This window comes from Eubalaena glacialis, chromosome 14, assembly GCF_028564815.1.
Source record: "Eubalaena glacialis isolate mEubGla1 chromosome 14, mEubGla1.1.hap2.+ XY, whole genome shotgun sequence".
NCBI classification, from domain to species: domain Eukaryota; kingdom Metazoa; phylum Chordata; class Mammalia; order Artiodactyla; family Balaenidae; genus Eubalaena; species Eubalaena glacialis.
In genome coordinates this window covers 10,699,365-10,714,677 of record NC_083729.1, presented here as the reverse complement: position 1 = coordinate 10,714,677, position 15,313 = coordinate 10,699,365, and the positions used below count along the sequence as shown (strand labels likewise).

The 15,313-nt window shown below is 38.2% G+C and overlaps 1 long non-coding RNA gene across 1 annotated transcript in view; it reads left to right on the top strand.

Annotated features, from left to right (window-relative positions):
• Positions 1-11,338, top strand: part of LOC133105408 (uncharacterized) — a 111,664-nt gene extending 100,326 nt beyond the window's left edge. The window contains exons 3-4 of the long non-coding RNA XR_009703851.1: positions 10,334-10,440; positions 10,559-11,338. This is a non-coding gene — a long non-coding RNA (uncharacterized LOC133105408). The remainder of the gene's footprint in view (positions 1-10,333; positions 10,441-10,558) is intronic.
• The last annotated feature ends 3,975 nt before the right edge of the window (positions 11,339-15,313 follow it).

The window sequence follows — 15,313 nt, the reverse complement described above, 5'->3', positions numbered from 1 at the left end:
TGAGTCACATGTATGGCATAGCCATGTAACTAGCCAATACCTCCCCAGAGTTTGATTCATAGAAGGGTCCAAAACATGTTTGTTCCTTGAAGAAGTCATTCAGCAAATACTTCTTGTGCAACGAGGTAGTGATGAAATCAATGCATGTTCAGAGAAATTCTAAAATGGTAGGTCTGCACCATTATTAGGCTGAAGGATAAACTTTGTCCTTTTCAGTAAAATCTTTATCCATCTGTGAAGCACTGTCGAGTCAGTAGCAAGGAAATGTGAAAATGTACTTAGGTTGATCTGTGTGTGCCTTCCCCACCCGTCTCTATAACACAGAAGTCCAATAATGTTTTTCTCCCTGAACAGACAGACAAAAACACCATGAATTGTGTGCAATCCAGTGAGAACATTACCTGGAGTTTCCATCCTGGGCTTGATGTAAAAACCGTAACAACTCTTACTGACTTCAGTTGGAAAATAAAATCATCTTCCAGAAAGGCTGAGGACAGCTCTAAAGGCTAAGACAGGCTCTAAATTATTCCTCTTCAGAGGAGGTTTGGCACCTTAGAGCAATTCAATTACAGTCTTAGAGAAAAGGGGACCTCTGAGGTCACCTCAGTGTACCTCACCACAGCTATCAAGCTGCTCACAGAAGTTGCCACTTATCCAGGGAACACAGCATCCCAACTGTCTCAGGACGGGCTGAGATTCTAAAATTCCCTGGATGATTCTCACTTTGGTCCCTTCTCTCGATCACTACTAATTAACCTTAGCTCAAGCCTTAAGATTTCTTCTCTAGGCTCTGGTGTCAGGCTAACAAGTCTCTGGTGTCTAGCCCCCATTCCACTCAGTCGCAATTGCCCAACATTCTTTTTAACTATAAATCTGCCCATGTTAATTCTCTGCTCAGAATGTTTCAACTCTTTGCATGGCCTTCAAAGACCGAAATGTTTTGGTCTCTGTCTACCTATTCCATTTCATTTTCTTTCTCACATCTTATGTTCCACTAGTATTGACATCTCTGTGCCTTTACACATGCCGTTTTCTTTTTGGTACCTTGTCCTTCCTCCGCCTCACTGTTCAGTCATCATCTCTTCCCAAATGTATGCCTCTTCCCCTCTGCTGGGCGAAGGGTCCTGTTTTTCCCTTTGAACATCCTCTGCTTACCATTCCAAAGGAGTGTTTTGTCCTTCAGTGAAATCATCATCGGAGGCTAAACACTGATCCTGATATGGCTTAAATATGTTGTTTTAAATTTGAATTCAAATCCTTTCAAGCTTTAGTCTTCAATAGATGCTCTGTGACCGAACATATTAGAGACTGTTTATATAATGGTTTAACACATACTTTTTCTAAATTGAGGTATAGTGGACTTAACAACATTATGTTACTTACACTATTATATTAGTTTCAGGTATACAATGTAGTGATTCAATATTTTTGTAGATTACAAACCATACAAAGTTATTATAAAATATTGACTACATTCCTTGTGCTGTACAGCACATCACTGTGACTTATTTATTTTATAGCTGGCAGTTTGTACCTCTTAATCCCCTTCATCTATTGATATTTTGCCTCTCTTCCTACCCCTCTCCCTTCTGGTAAGCCCTAGTTTGTTCTCTGTAAGTTTGCTTCTATTTTGTTATATTTGTTCATTTGTTTTGTTTTTTAGATTCCATATATAAGTGAAAACATACAGTGTTTGTCTTTCTGTCTGATTTTCTCACTAAGCATAAAAACCTCCAGGTATATACTCGTTGCAAATGGCAAGATTTCATTCTTTTATATAGCTGCATAATATTCCAGTGTGTGTGTGTATCTCACATCTTCTTTATCCATCCATTTGCTGATGGGCACTTAGGTTGCTTCTGTATCTTGGCTACTGTATAATAAATAATGCTGCAATTAATACTGGGGTAAATATATCTTTACAAATTAGTGTTTTCATTTTCTTCAGATATATACCCAGGAGTAGAACTGCTAGATCACATGGTAGTTCTATTTTTAACTTTTTGAGGAACCTCCATACTGTTTTCCATAGCAGCTGCACCAATTTACATTCCCATTGACAGTGTACTATGGTACTCTTTTCTCCACATTCCCTCCAACAGTTACTTCTGTCTTTTTGACGACTGTCATTCTGACAAGTGTGTTGGTGATATCTCACTGTGGTTTTGATTTGCATTTCCTTGATGATTAGTGATGTTGAGCATCTTTTCAGGTGCCTGTTGGCCATCTACATGTCTTTTTGGAAAAATGACTATTCAGGTCCTCTGCCCATTTTTTAATCAGCTTTTTTTATATTAAGTTGTATGAATTCCTTATGTATCTTGAATATTAAAACCTTATCATACACATCATTTGCTTACTACTCAGTGGGCTGCCTTTTTGTTTTGTTGATTTCCTTCACTGTGAAACAGCTTTTTAGTTTTATTAGGTCCCATTTGTTTACTTTTGCTTTTGTTGCCCTTACCTGAGGAGAGAGATCCAAAAAATATTGCTAAAACTGATTTCAAAGAGTGTATTGCTTGTGTTTTCCTCTAGAATTTTTATGGTTTCAGATCTTATGTTTAAGTCTAATCCATTTGAGTTTCTTCTTGGATGTGGTGTGAGAAAATGCTCTAGTTTCTTTTATATATGGCTGCCCAGTTTTCCCAACACTGCTTATTGAGGAGACTGTCTTTTCCCTGTTGTATGTTCTTGCCTCCTTTGTTGTAGATTAATTGTATGGTTTTATTCCTGAGCTCTCTATTCTGTTCTATTGATCTATGTGTCTTTTTTGGTGCCAGTACCATACTGTTTTGATTACCGTAGCTTTGTAGTATAGTTTGAAATCAGGACATGTGATACCTCCAACTTTGTCTTCTCAAGATTGCTTTGGCTATTTGGGGTCTATTGTGGTCACATACAAGTTTTAGGATTATTTATTCTAGTTTTGTCAAAAATGCTGTGGGTATTTTCATAGGGAGTGCATGGAATTTGTAGACTGCTTTGGGTAGTATGGACATTGTAGCACTATTAATTCATGTGATCCATGAGCATGGTATATCTTTCCATTTATTTGTGCCGTCTTCAATTTCTTTCATCAATGTCTTATTTTTCAGCATATAGGTCTTTCCCCTCCTTGGTTAAGTTTATTTCTAAGTGTTTTATTCTAATGGGACTGTTTTCTTGATTTTGCTTTCTGATAGTTCTTTTTCTTTTAATATTTTAATGAGATTCTTGTCTGCTTACATTCTTTTTATTTATGTACGTATGTATGTATGGCTGTGTTGGGTCTTCGTTTCCGTGCGAGGGCTTTCTCCAGTCGCGGCAAGTGGGGGCCACTCTTCATCGCGGTGCGCGGGCCTCTCACTATCGCGGCCTCTCTTTATGGAGCACAGGCTCCAGACGCGCAGGCTCAGCAATTGTGGCTCACAGGCCAAGTTGCTCCGCGGCACGCGGGATCCTCCCAGACCAGGGCTCGAACCCATGTCCCCTGCATTAGCAGGCAGACTCTCAACCACTGCACCACCAGAGAAGCCCCCTGATAGTTCATTTTTAGTGTATAAAAATGCAACAAATTTCTGTATATTAATTTTTTATCCTACAAATTTACTGAATTCATTTATTCTAACAGTTTTTTTATGAAGTCTTTAGGTAGACTCTTTCTATATATAGTATCATATCATCTTCTAATAGTGGCAGTTTTACTTCTAGCCTTCCTGTTTGGATGCCTTTTATTCCTTTTTGTTGTCTGATTGTTGTGGCTACAACTTCCAATAAATATTAGCTAGGGTGTGTCATAAATGGCCTTTATTATGTGGAGATATTTTCCATCTCTACTAACTTTGTTGAGAACTTGTATCATGAGATGATGTTGAATTTTGTCAGATGCTTTTTCTACGTCTATTGAGATGATCATGTAATTATTATCCTTTGTTAATGTAGTGTAGCATGTTGATTGATTTGTAGATATTGACCCATCCTTGCATCCCTGAGATAAATTCCACTTGATCATAATGTATGATCTTTTTAATGTATTGTTGAATTCAGTTTGCTAATATTTTGTTGAGGATTTTTGCATCTATGTTCATCGGGGATATTTGCCTGTAATTTTCATTTTTTGTGGTGTTTTTGTCTGGTTTTAGTATCAGGGTAATGCTGGCCTTGTAGAATGAGTTTGAAAGTGTTCCCTCCTCTTCATATTTTTGACATAGTTTGAGAAGGACAGGTATTGACTCTTCTTTAAGTGTTTGGTAGAATTCCTCTGTGAAGCTCTCTGGTCCTGAACTATTGCTTGTTGGCAGTTTTTTGATTAGTGATTCAGTTTCATTACTAGTGATTAGTCTTCAGATTTTCTACTTCTAATTCGGTCTTGGATGATTACATATTTCTAGTTATTTATCCATTTCATCTAGGTTTTCCAATTTGTTGACGTATATCTGTTCATAGTATTCTCTTATCATTGTTTGTATTTATGTCATATTGATTGTAACTTTTCCTCTTTCATTTTAATTGTACTTATTTGGGACCCCTCTCTTTTTTTTCTTGATGAGTCTGGCTAAAGATTTATCAATTTTGTTTATCTTTTCAACAAACCAGCTCTTAGTTTCATTGATCTTTTCTATTGTTTTTTGGTCTCTATTTTACTTATTTCTGCTCTGATCTTTATTATTTCCTTCCTTCTGCTAATTTTTGCCTCTGTTCTTCTTTTTCTAATTCCTTTAGGTGGAAAGTTAGGCTTTTCATTTGAGACTTCTCTTGCTTCATTAGGTAGGCCTGTATTGCTATAAACTTCCTTCTTAGAACTACTTTTGCTGTGTCCCACAGATTTTGGAAAGTTGTATTTCTATTTTCATTCATCTCAAGGTATTTTTTTGATATCCTCTTTGATTTCTTCATTGACCCATTACTTTTGTAGTAGCATGGTGTTTGTTTAGTCTCCATGTGTTTGTGTTTTTTCCAGTTTTCTTCCTAGAGTTGATTTCTAGTTTCTTACTGTTGTGGTCAGTAAAGTTGCTTGATATGATTTCAGTCTTCTTAAATTTACCAAGACTTGTTTTGTGGCCTAGCATGGTGATCTATCTTGGAGAAAGTTCCATGTGTGCTTGAAAAGAATGTGTATTCTGTTGTTTTTGGATGGATGTTCTATAGATATCTATTAAGTCCATCTGGTCTAATGTGTCATTTAAGGCCACTGTTTCCTTATTGATTTTATGTCTGGATGATCTATCCATTGATGTAAGTGGAGTATTACAGTCAATTTCTCCCTTTATGTCTGTTAATATTTGCTTTATATATTTAGGTGCTTCTGTATTAGGTTATATGTTTGAGAATGTTATATTCTCTTCTTGGATTGACTCTTTTATCATTATATATAATAAATGATATATAATGCCCTTCTTTGTCTTTTGTTATAGACTCGGTTTTAAAGTCTACTCTGATATGAATATTGCTACCCCAACTTTCTTTTTACTTCCATTTGCATGGAAATCTTTTTCTATCGCTCACCTTTAATCTGTGTGTATCTTTAGCTCTGAAGTGAGGCTCTGGTAGACAGAATTTGTATGGGTCTTTTTTTTAACCATTCAGCCACCCTATCTTTTGATTGGAGCATTTAGTCCATTTACTTTTAAAGTGATTATTGATAGGTATGTACTTGTTGCTATTTTGTTACATGTTTTCTGTTTTGTTTTGTACTTATTCTCAGTTCTTCTTTTAGTCTCTTGTGGTTTGATGATTTTCTTTAATGTTGTGTTTGGGTTCCTTTACCTTTGTTTTTGTGCATATATTATAGGTTTTGGGTTTGTGGTTACCATGAGGTTAATATCTATCAATATCTATCTATTTTTTTAACTGATAATTGTTTAAGTTCAAACATTCTAAAAGCTCTACATTTTTTACTCCCTCCCATATTTTATATTTTTGATATTATATTTTTATATCTTTATGTATATTTCTTAACTGTTTACTGTATTTATGGTTGATTTTACCATTTTTATCTTTTAACCTTTGCACTAGCTTTATAAAGTGTTTGATACACTGCCTATTCTATATATTTGTCTTTAGCAGAAAGATTTTTACCTCATATATTTTCTTTATTTTTTCTATATTTTTCTTTATTATTACTGGCCTTTTCTTTTTTGCTTAAAGAGGACCCTTTAACATTTTCTATGAGGTCAGTTTAGTTGTGATGAACTGTTATTTTTTTGCTTCTCTCTCCTTAAATTCTGAATGATAATCTTGCTGGGTAGAATATCATTGGGTCCCGCCCCCCCCTTTCAGAACTTTAAATATAACATGCCACTCCCTTCTGTCCTACAAATTTCTGCTAAAAAAAAATCAGCTGATAGCCTTATGGGACTCTTTGTTTTGCTCTTGCTGCCTTTAAAATTTTCTCTTTAAGTTTTGCTGTTTTAATTATGATAGGTCTTGGTGTGGGTCTCCTTGGATTCATCTTGTTGGGACTCCTCTCTGTGATTCCTGGACCTGGATATCCATTTCCTTCTCAGATAAGGGGATATTTTCAGCCATTATTTCATCAAATGCATTTTAGGTCCCTGTCTCTCTCTCTTTGCTTTCTGGGATCCCTATAATACAAATATTAGTATACTTGATGTTGTCCCATTGGTCCCTTAAACTATTCTCGTTTGTTTTTGTTTTTTTTTTTTTTTTTTGCAGTTCTGATTGTGTGATTTCCACTATTCTATCTTCTAGGCCACTTATGTATGTGTTCTTCTGTATTGCCTAATTTGCTGTCGCTTCCTTCTAGTGTGTTTTTCACTTAAGTTATTGTATTCTTCAGCTTTGATTGGTTCTTTTTTACATCTTCTAATTCTTTCTTGTAGGTCTCACTGTGTTCCTCTATTTTTTTCTGAGTTCAGTGAGCACTCTTATGACTACTGTTTTGAATTCTTTGTCAGGTAAATTAGTTATCTCAGTTTCATTAGATTTTTTTTTTCTTAGATTTTTACCTTGTTCTTTGGTTTGGAACATATTTCCTTTGCTTCTCGTTTTGTTTATTTGACTTTGTTTTTCTCTATGAAATTAGGCAAAACAGTTACCCATCCTGGTCTCAAAGGAGTGCCCTTATGTATGCAGTCTGCATACACCCAGTGGCTTTACTGGGAGAGTTGGAGCTAAAATGAGCACAGGCTGGGGCTTTTTTTGGGGTGTGCCAGGGCTGTTGCCTTGGAGGGTGTGAGCAAGCTGGATCCAAGAAGGGGTCAGGGATTAGAAATAGAGGCCAGGTCAGGCTGGGGCTTCTCCCAGGGCTTGCTGGTGACCCCTGCCTTGGCAGGGGGTGGAGCTAGAGCTGGAGCCTGGTGCAAACCACAGCTTCTCTTGGGGCATGCTGGCAGCCACTGCCTTGGTGGGGTGTGGGGCTGGAGCAGCAGCCTGATATGGGCTAGGAGGTGCACTGGGCAGTCTTGGTATGCCAGCCAGAGCACCAGGCACTTTTCAGTCTGCTGCCTCTGCATTGGTACTGGGAGACAGCAAGTTTGTGTGTGTGCCCTTTAAGAGCAGTCTCAATTTCCTAAAGCCCTCCAGTAAGCCCCACTGGTTTTCAAAATCAGCCAAGGGCACTCATCTCCCTGGTGCTGGACCCCAGTACTGGGTTGCCCAATATGGGGTTTGAATCCTTCATGTTTTAGAGAGGATCTCTGAGCTTGTGATATCCCCCTCCTACTCAGGGTTGCCTGCTGGGGGTGTGGGTCCAAATTAGGTCACTTCTCTTCCCCTCCTACCAGTCTGTGTGTGTATGTATGTGTGTTGTATCACTGGTTGTAGAAGAGCTGTTCTGCTAGTCTTCAGGTTGTTCTGAGAGAAAGTTATTCTCAATGTAGTTGGAATTTTGGTGTGTTTATGGGAGGAGGTGAGCTCACAGTCTTCCTGTTCTGCCATCTTGATCTCTCTCCACATGCATTTTCAAGTCAAGTCAGGCAGATTGGGTTCAAATTACAGTTCTGCCTATTACCAGTATGTGTCCTTGAACAATTTTACTAACTGTTGAAATTTTTTTCTTTAACATACAGATAATACTGTCAGAGCTTTGGTAAGAATTAAATAAGATCATGCATAAGAAGTATTTAGAACAGGGAAATACATGTTGATCAATAAATATTGGAAAAAGGATATCAAATTAAACTTTTTTGACCTTCTCAGTCACAAACTCTCTGATTTCTGTTCTTTCATAGCATTTTCTTTAGTCTCAGAATTTATATGTGTGCAATGAAGGTCCACACTAGGGTTACAGAAATAAATAGGGAGAGAGAGAGGCAAGCAGGTCTTTCTAGCCTACCTAAGGGTTCTGTCCTGAGGCTTAAATGAATTAACAAATGTAAAGTGACTGACACAATTGGTGCTTAAATGTTTAGATTGCCTTCTCTCCCTGTTTGTGAGGGTAGATGGCAAAACTTGGTTCTGTGCAGTTGTTTCTTTTCTTGGAAAAAGATCTAAAGCCAAACTGAGTTAGGCAGAATAATAGCTAGCCGCAAAATGCCCATATCCTAATAAATACTTAGAACCTGTGAATATGTTAGGTTACATGGCAAAGGGAAATTAAGGTAGCAGATACAATTAAGTTGTTAATTAGCTGACCTTAAAACAGAGTGGTTATCCTGGATCATCCAGGTGGGCTCAACATAATCACAAGGGTTCTTAAGAGTGGAAGAGGGAGGCAAAGAGGGGGTCAGAGAGATGTAATGTTGCTGGTTTTGAAGGTGGAGGAAGGGAGCCATGAGCCAAGGGAGGTGGGTGACTTCTAGAGAATTTAAAATGCAAGAAAATGGATTTAACCCTAGAACCTCTAGAAGGAATGTAGCCCTGCAAACACTTTGTTTGTGAGACCCGTGTCAGATGTCTGACTGACAGAACTGTTTGATGATAAATTTGTGTTACCACTAAGTCAGCAGTAATTTGTTACAGCAGTAATATATACAAAGATTGAAGGAAAAAAATTTGAATTTCTGATGGATAGGAGTCTGAAGTTTTGGTTATGGGGCACTGTATTGGTAGTTGAAACTGCCTATAAAGTAAAGAAATGGATTTCTTGAGATCATGAATGCTCATAGACCATAAATCCTAACAGCTTATATGTTTCTCATTCTTTACATTTTTCTTATCAGCAGACTTCAGGGAAAGTCAGAGTGCCTTCAGCAGTCATGAGAATGCTAGGGGCCTGTCATGGTCTTGCTCTCCCTGTGTGTAAGGGTAGATGATTTGATGCTGGTGAGGAAGATGTTGGGGCAGCAGTTCTGTCAGAGGCTGCACAACATCTGTTGATCCTTCATCATGATAATGAGAAGAACCATAATGACCATTAAATGTTTAGCATATTTCAGGAGCTGTACATTATTATATTGACCATAAAAAGTAAGAGAAAAATCATATGAAGGAGTTATTACACCTATGTGTAAAACCAGGAAACTAAACTACAAAGAAGCTAAGTGACTCACCCAAAGGTGTAGAACACATAAATCATGGTGCCTTTACCACTGTTTAGGTCTTTGTGACCCAAGACTGTGCTTTGTACACTGTATTGTACTGTCTCCCCAGCAAGCTGCACCTCTATTTTTCATTTTGGAATAAAAAAGCAGCTGGCATTGTGCTAAAATTTGTATCACACCTTCGTTTATGAAGTCTGCCTCCCCTCCCTGAAACCAATCCTGTACACAGAGCTGTTTGTTTGACACATTAGCTATTCAATGCTCACTATTTGTAATAGATGTTGTACATCAGTCTGCTGCTTATGGTACTGAAGAGCTAGTATTTCACTACAATATCATCATACAAAATATCACTGTATTTTCCCAGGCACAGTGCTGTGATATGCAGTAACACTGAACTCAGAGTCTATTAGGACATTTTCCCAGAACAAACAACGTGATGTGGTTTATCCTGGTGTGTTATTTTCTCCAGAGCAACTGTCTCCTCCCCCTGAAAGCTCGCATATTTTAAGCTTCACAAAAAACACTTGCAAGAGGACTGTGAAATGAAAGGCCCACACAGTGATGGAGGACTCTAGGGGGCATGCGTGTGTGTTTGCTTTCCTTAGCCAGGTTCTGAAAAGGCACAGAATGTGGGAGGTGTTAGGATAGGTTTCATGAGGCCTGGGGAACATGAAAGAATCCCTTCATCAGCCTTATTTTTGCAGAACTTCAAAGGGAGGCCAAGAAAGAATAGGTTTAGGAGCAGTCAGGCTAGAAATTCACCATCTACTCTTGTTTGTTTCAATTGTGTTTCAAGTCCATTGCTCAGGTGACCTCATGCTGTGCTGGGAACTGACAAGGGTGGCGAGCACACCTGCTTGTCAAAACTTTACTAAATTGCCACCTGGGTTTTTTTCTTTCCATCTCAGGCTATGCACATTCATCTGGAATGGAAGGTGGTGACTAAGGAACCAGCAGATAAGAGATTTGTATCTTTTAGGGTTGACCTACATATTTCATCCCCAAGAAGCTGGAGGTGAGAAAATTCATGCTTTTATTTATTTATATTAATCATTTTAATTAAATATAACCAGTGTACTCAAAACCTAAGCACCTCCTGTTTCAAAGAAAATACTGTTTTTTCTTCTCTCTAGACCATGCCACTTAATACATCCTGTGGATAATATTAAACATATGTGATAAGTGGCGTTATCCTGCCCTTGAGAAACTTGTCGTCTAATTGAGGAGAAGAGACCTCACATGTGGAACAATCCAGAAGTACTTAAGGCACCTACCACAAAGGCTTAACACATTAAAGGACTGAGAATTATTTGGCTATAAAAAAGAATCTGCTAAATTAATGGCATGGCCAATACATGCCATATTTCCAAAGAGGGTGCTACAAGTATGAGCCAAAATTACCTGGGGATGTTCGAGAAGGCAGTGAGTGTATAAGCTGAACTTTAAGGAAATCTGTAGGAGTTGAAGGGGTAGAGGGGAAAAACAAGGGCATTCTAGGTGGCAAGGCTGCTGCATGCCCATCCACATGTCCCCAGGTAGGTCCGGGAGGAATTGGAGAGGTTGGAAAAGGGGTTGGAGCGGCAGGTTTCATAAAAGTTTACACCCGGTTCTCCAGGTAAAGGCAGCATTTGACAAGTTGCCTTTTCTTTAAATCAGAGTAGTGGCAGGTACGAAAGCATGGGCTGAGGGCCACTGGCTGTGGTGAACAGGATGTTCTGGGTGATACAGGGAATAGGGTGTCCTGCTGGGGAGGTCCTCTAATGGACCCAGCAGCGAGAGAAGAGGGCATGAGAATGATGAGTGGCCCCCTTAAGTGCCAAATGCCTTTCATATATGATCCCGTTTGTTTTTATCCTCTGGAAATCCTGCACAGTGGCTCTGGCTCTCCTTACTTTAAAGATGAAGAAACTGAAGCTTGGGTAAGTATGATAATGAGCTTCACGTCAAAAGACTACTATTTTAGTAGAACATTTCTTGGCTCTAAATCCCCTGTTCCTTCCACTTTGTCAGGCTGCTGGGAGCTCATGAGCACAAAGTTACTGCACGTCCTGATTCAACCTCCACGTCGCAAGTGCCAACAACAGAGCTCATATCCCCCTCACAGACACACAAGCGTGGTCAGCTCATCCACTGCCACTCTTCCCAAAAGGCTGGGAAAGTGAATCAGAACGTTAGTTGACGTCATCTCCTTCCTGAATTCCACCGTGGTGATCCCGTGATATGATACACCTGTGAGCCTTTTCTCCCTTTTCGGGTGCTCTGGGGAAGATATACTTCATAGTATTTACATTTTGGAATCTTGAAAGGCAGGTTGTAATTAAATTCCTTTTTCTTTTTTTTTCCACCTTGACGTCATCTGTTGTTCTCACACGCACAACCAGAGCTGTTCACATTCTATGCCCTATACACAACACCCTCCCAGGAACGATGGCCTTATCCTGGAATGATCTGTTTAGCGTCTCTCCCACACCTGACTGAGAGCTGTTTGAGACCAGGATGATTGCTTTTTAAAATATATTTATATATATTTTATATATGCTTTCCTAAGTTCTAGATCTTCATCTAACATCTTGATATACCTAAATGAAGTATACGTTAAGAACTCTGGCTACATCTATAGCACAATAAACAACTAGGCATTTCAAAAAATATTCGCAAGAAAAGGAAATCAGTGGATTCAATTACTCACAATGATTAAACAATTGGACATGTAGATTTAATGTGGATGGTCTCCTGTTGTGAAGGCTTAGTATTTGTAGGTGCTCATCTTATACAGGAAGTAAACACAAACAGGAAACCAACATTTCTTACTAGATAGTCTCAGCCCTAGGCATTTTATTATATTTATTTATCTTTGCAATGAATCTGTTATTTTTAGTAAATTTACAGTTATTTATATATTATTTTATGTATCAATATGCATTTTATGTGATATATATCTATATATATTTTTATATTATTTATCATTCTTTAATTATTAAGTAAATTCATTTTGGTTTTTTCCCTGGCGGTTTTTTTAAAATTTCTGTTTCACCCCATTATCATGTTGCATAACAGAAACAAGTGAGATAACAAGTGACTTGAGTTTTAGTTCCTCTCCTGACTCTGTGACATTGAACAAGTCATTCCTCCTCATGCATCAAATTCCTCATCTGTAAAGTGACTGAGTTACTTTAAATAAGTGTTATACAGTTTCACCAACTAACTCTCAAATTTACAGGCAAGGAAAAGTGGGATGGTTGTAGCTGAGGGCTAGTGTGTATCAACCTTGGAGGTTTCCAGAAGTCATAAACCAGCCGGGCGGGTTTGACCTGATTGATATCTTTCCCGGCCTAGCATCTCAGCTTGGCTGCCTGTTTGGCTCCCGCCCAAACTTCCTGGCAGCGCTTCTAATGTTCAAGCATTCTGCCTAGGGGGTCTTGGAAGAAGTAAATATGCTGCAATTGAAGTTTCTGGTTTCCAACTTTTCACCACTAGGAACCTTTTTTGTTAAATTGTTCCTCTAAGAATGTCTTTGTTTTTAAAGTTTTGCCAAGCATACTTCATTATTTATGTAATGATTCTATTCCTCTGTATTTGTGTTGACAAAGAGATATTGAATTGTTAATCTGAGCGTTTTGGTAAGACAGTGATAATCATCAGTGTGACTCTCCAGTTAAAAGCAAAAAACTTCAATTGTTATTTCATGTGATCTGTGTGGAGGTAAATGTATGATTTCCAATTATGACAGGGCTTCACATAAAGATGAAAAGATCTGGAGCAATACGGGGTGAGGGAAGGATACTGACTAGTGGTCCTTTGTTAGAGATACATGGGAAGGGGAATTCTCAGGGCCAAGCCAAGTTGTGGTTAGAACAGAGGAAATGCACAGCCAAGTATTTCCATGTGTAGGCAAGCATGTTCGCCAGAAAAAAAATGCAGATTTGAATGAAACAGCAGAAAGAACCCAAGAAGGGGGTTTAGGGAAGTACAGAACAACGTGAAGAGAAAGTATTTAGGAACCAACAGTATGTGGAATAACCTAAGATGACAGTCATGGGGTAGAGTAACTAATCCTAACGTTTGAAACAATATTTTGGTGTAAAGTTACTTTGATACAATGCTAATTCAGTGTGAGGTGAGAGAATTCCACCTGGTGCAGTGTGTCTGGTTGGCTAGGGCAGTAAATTGAGATGGGTTCTCACACTCTGGGATGGGAAGAATTAATATTGTTAAAATGGCCATACTACCCAAAGCAATCTACAGATTTAATGTGATCCCTATCAAATTACCCATGACATTTTTCACAGAGCTAGAAATAACCCTGAAATGCATATGGAACCATAAAAGACCCAGAATTGCCAAAGCAATCCTAAAGAAAAAGAACAAAGCAGGAGGCATAACCCTCCTAGGCTTCAGACAGTACAACAAAGCTCCAGTAATCAAACCAGCAAAATAGACATATGGATCAATGGAACAGAATAGAGAGCCCAGAAATAAACCCACACACCTATGGTTAATTAATCTTCAACAAAGGAGGCAAGAATATACAGTGGGAAAAAGTCTCTTTAGTAAGTGGTGTTGGGAAAGTTGGACAGCCACGTGTGAATCAGTGAGGTTAGAACACACCCTTCTCACCATACACAAGAATAAACTCAAAACGGCTTAAAGACTTAAACATAAGACACGACACCATAAAACTCCTAGAAGAGATCATAGGCAATATATTCTGTCGTAAATCATACCAATGTTTTCTTAGGTCAGTCTCCCAAAGCAATAGAAATAAAAACAAAAACAAATGGGACCTAAATAAACTTAAAAGCTTTTGCACAGCAAAGGACATACCATAGCCAAAACAAAAAGACAACCTATAGAATGGGAGAAAATATTTGCAAATGATGCAACCGACAAGGGCTTAATTTCCAAAATATACAAACAGTTCATACAACTAAACAACAAAAAACAACGCAATTGAAAAATGGGCAAAAGACCTAAATAGACATTTTTTCCAAAGAAGAAATACAGATGGCCAATAGGCACATGAAAAGATGCTCAACATCTCTAATCATTAGAGAAATGCAAATCAAAACTACAATGAGGTATCACCTCACACCCGTCAGAATGGCCGTCATTAAAAAGCCTACAAATAACAAACACTGGAGAGCATGTGGAGGAAAGGGAACCCTCCTACACTGTTGGTGGGAATGTAAGTTGGTACAGCCACTGTGGAAAACAGTATGGAAGTTCCTCAGAAAACTAAAAATAGAATTACCATATAATCCAGTGATCCTACTCCTGGGCATATATCCAGACAAAAACTCTAATTCAAAGAGATGCGTGCACCTCTACGTTCATATCAGCACTACTCACAATAGCCAAGACATGGAAATGACCTCAATGTCCATTGACAGATGAATGGATAAGAAAGATGTGGTATATTACACAATGGAATACTACTCAGCCATAAGAAGAATGAAATAATGCCATTTGCAGCAAAACGGATAAAACTAGAGATTATCATACTAAATGAAGTAAATCAGAAAGAGAAAGACAAATACCATATGATATCACTTATATGAGGAATCTAAAATATGACACAAATGAACCTATCTATGAAACAGAAACACAGTCACAGACATAGAGAACAGACTTGTGGTTGCCAAGGGGGAGGGGGCTGGGGGAGGGATGGAGTGGGAGGCTGGGGCTAGCAGATGTAAGCTATTATATATAGAATGGATAAACAACAAGGTCCTATTACATAGCACAGGGAACTATATTCAATATCCTATGATAAACCATAATGGAAAAGAATATTAAAAAAAGGATATATACATATGTATAACTGAATCACTTTGTTATATAGCAGAAATAAACACAATATTGTAAATCAACTATACTTCAATGAAAAA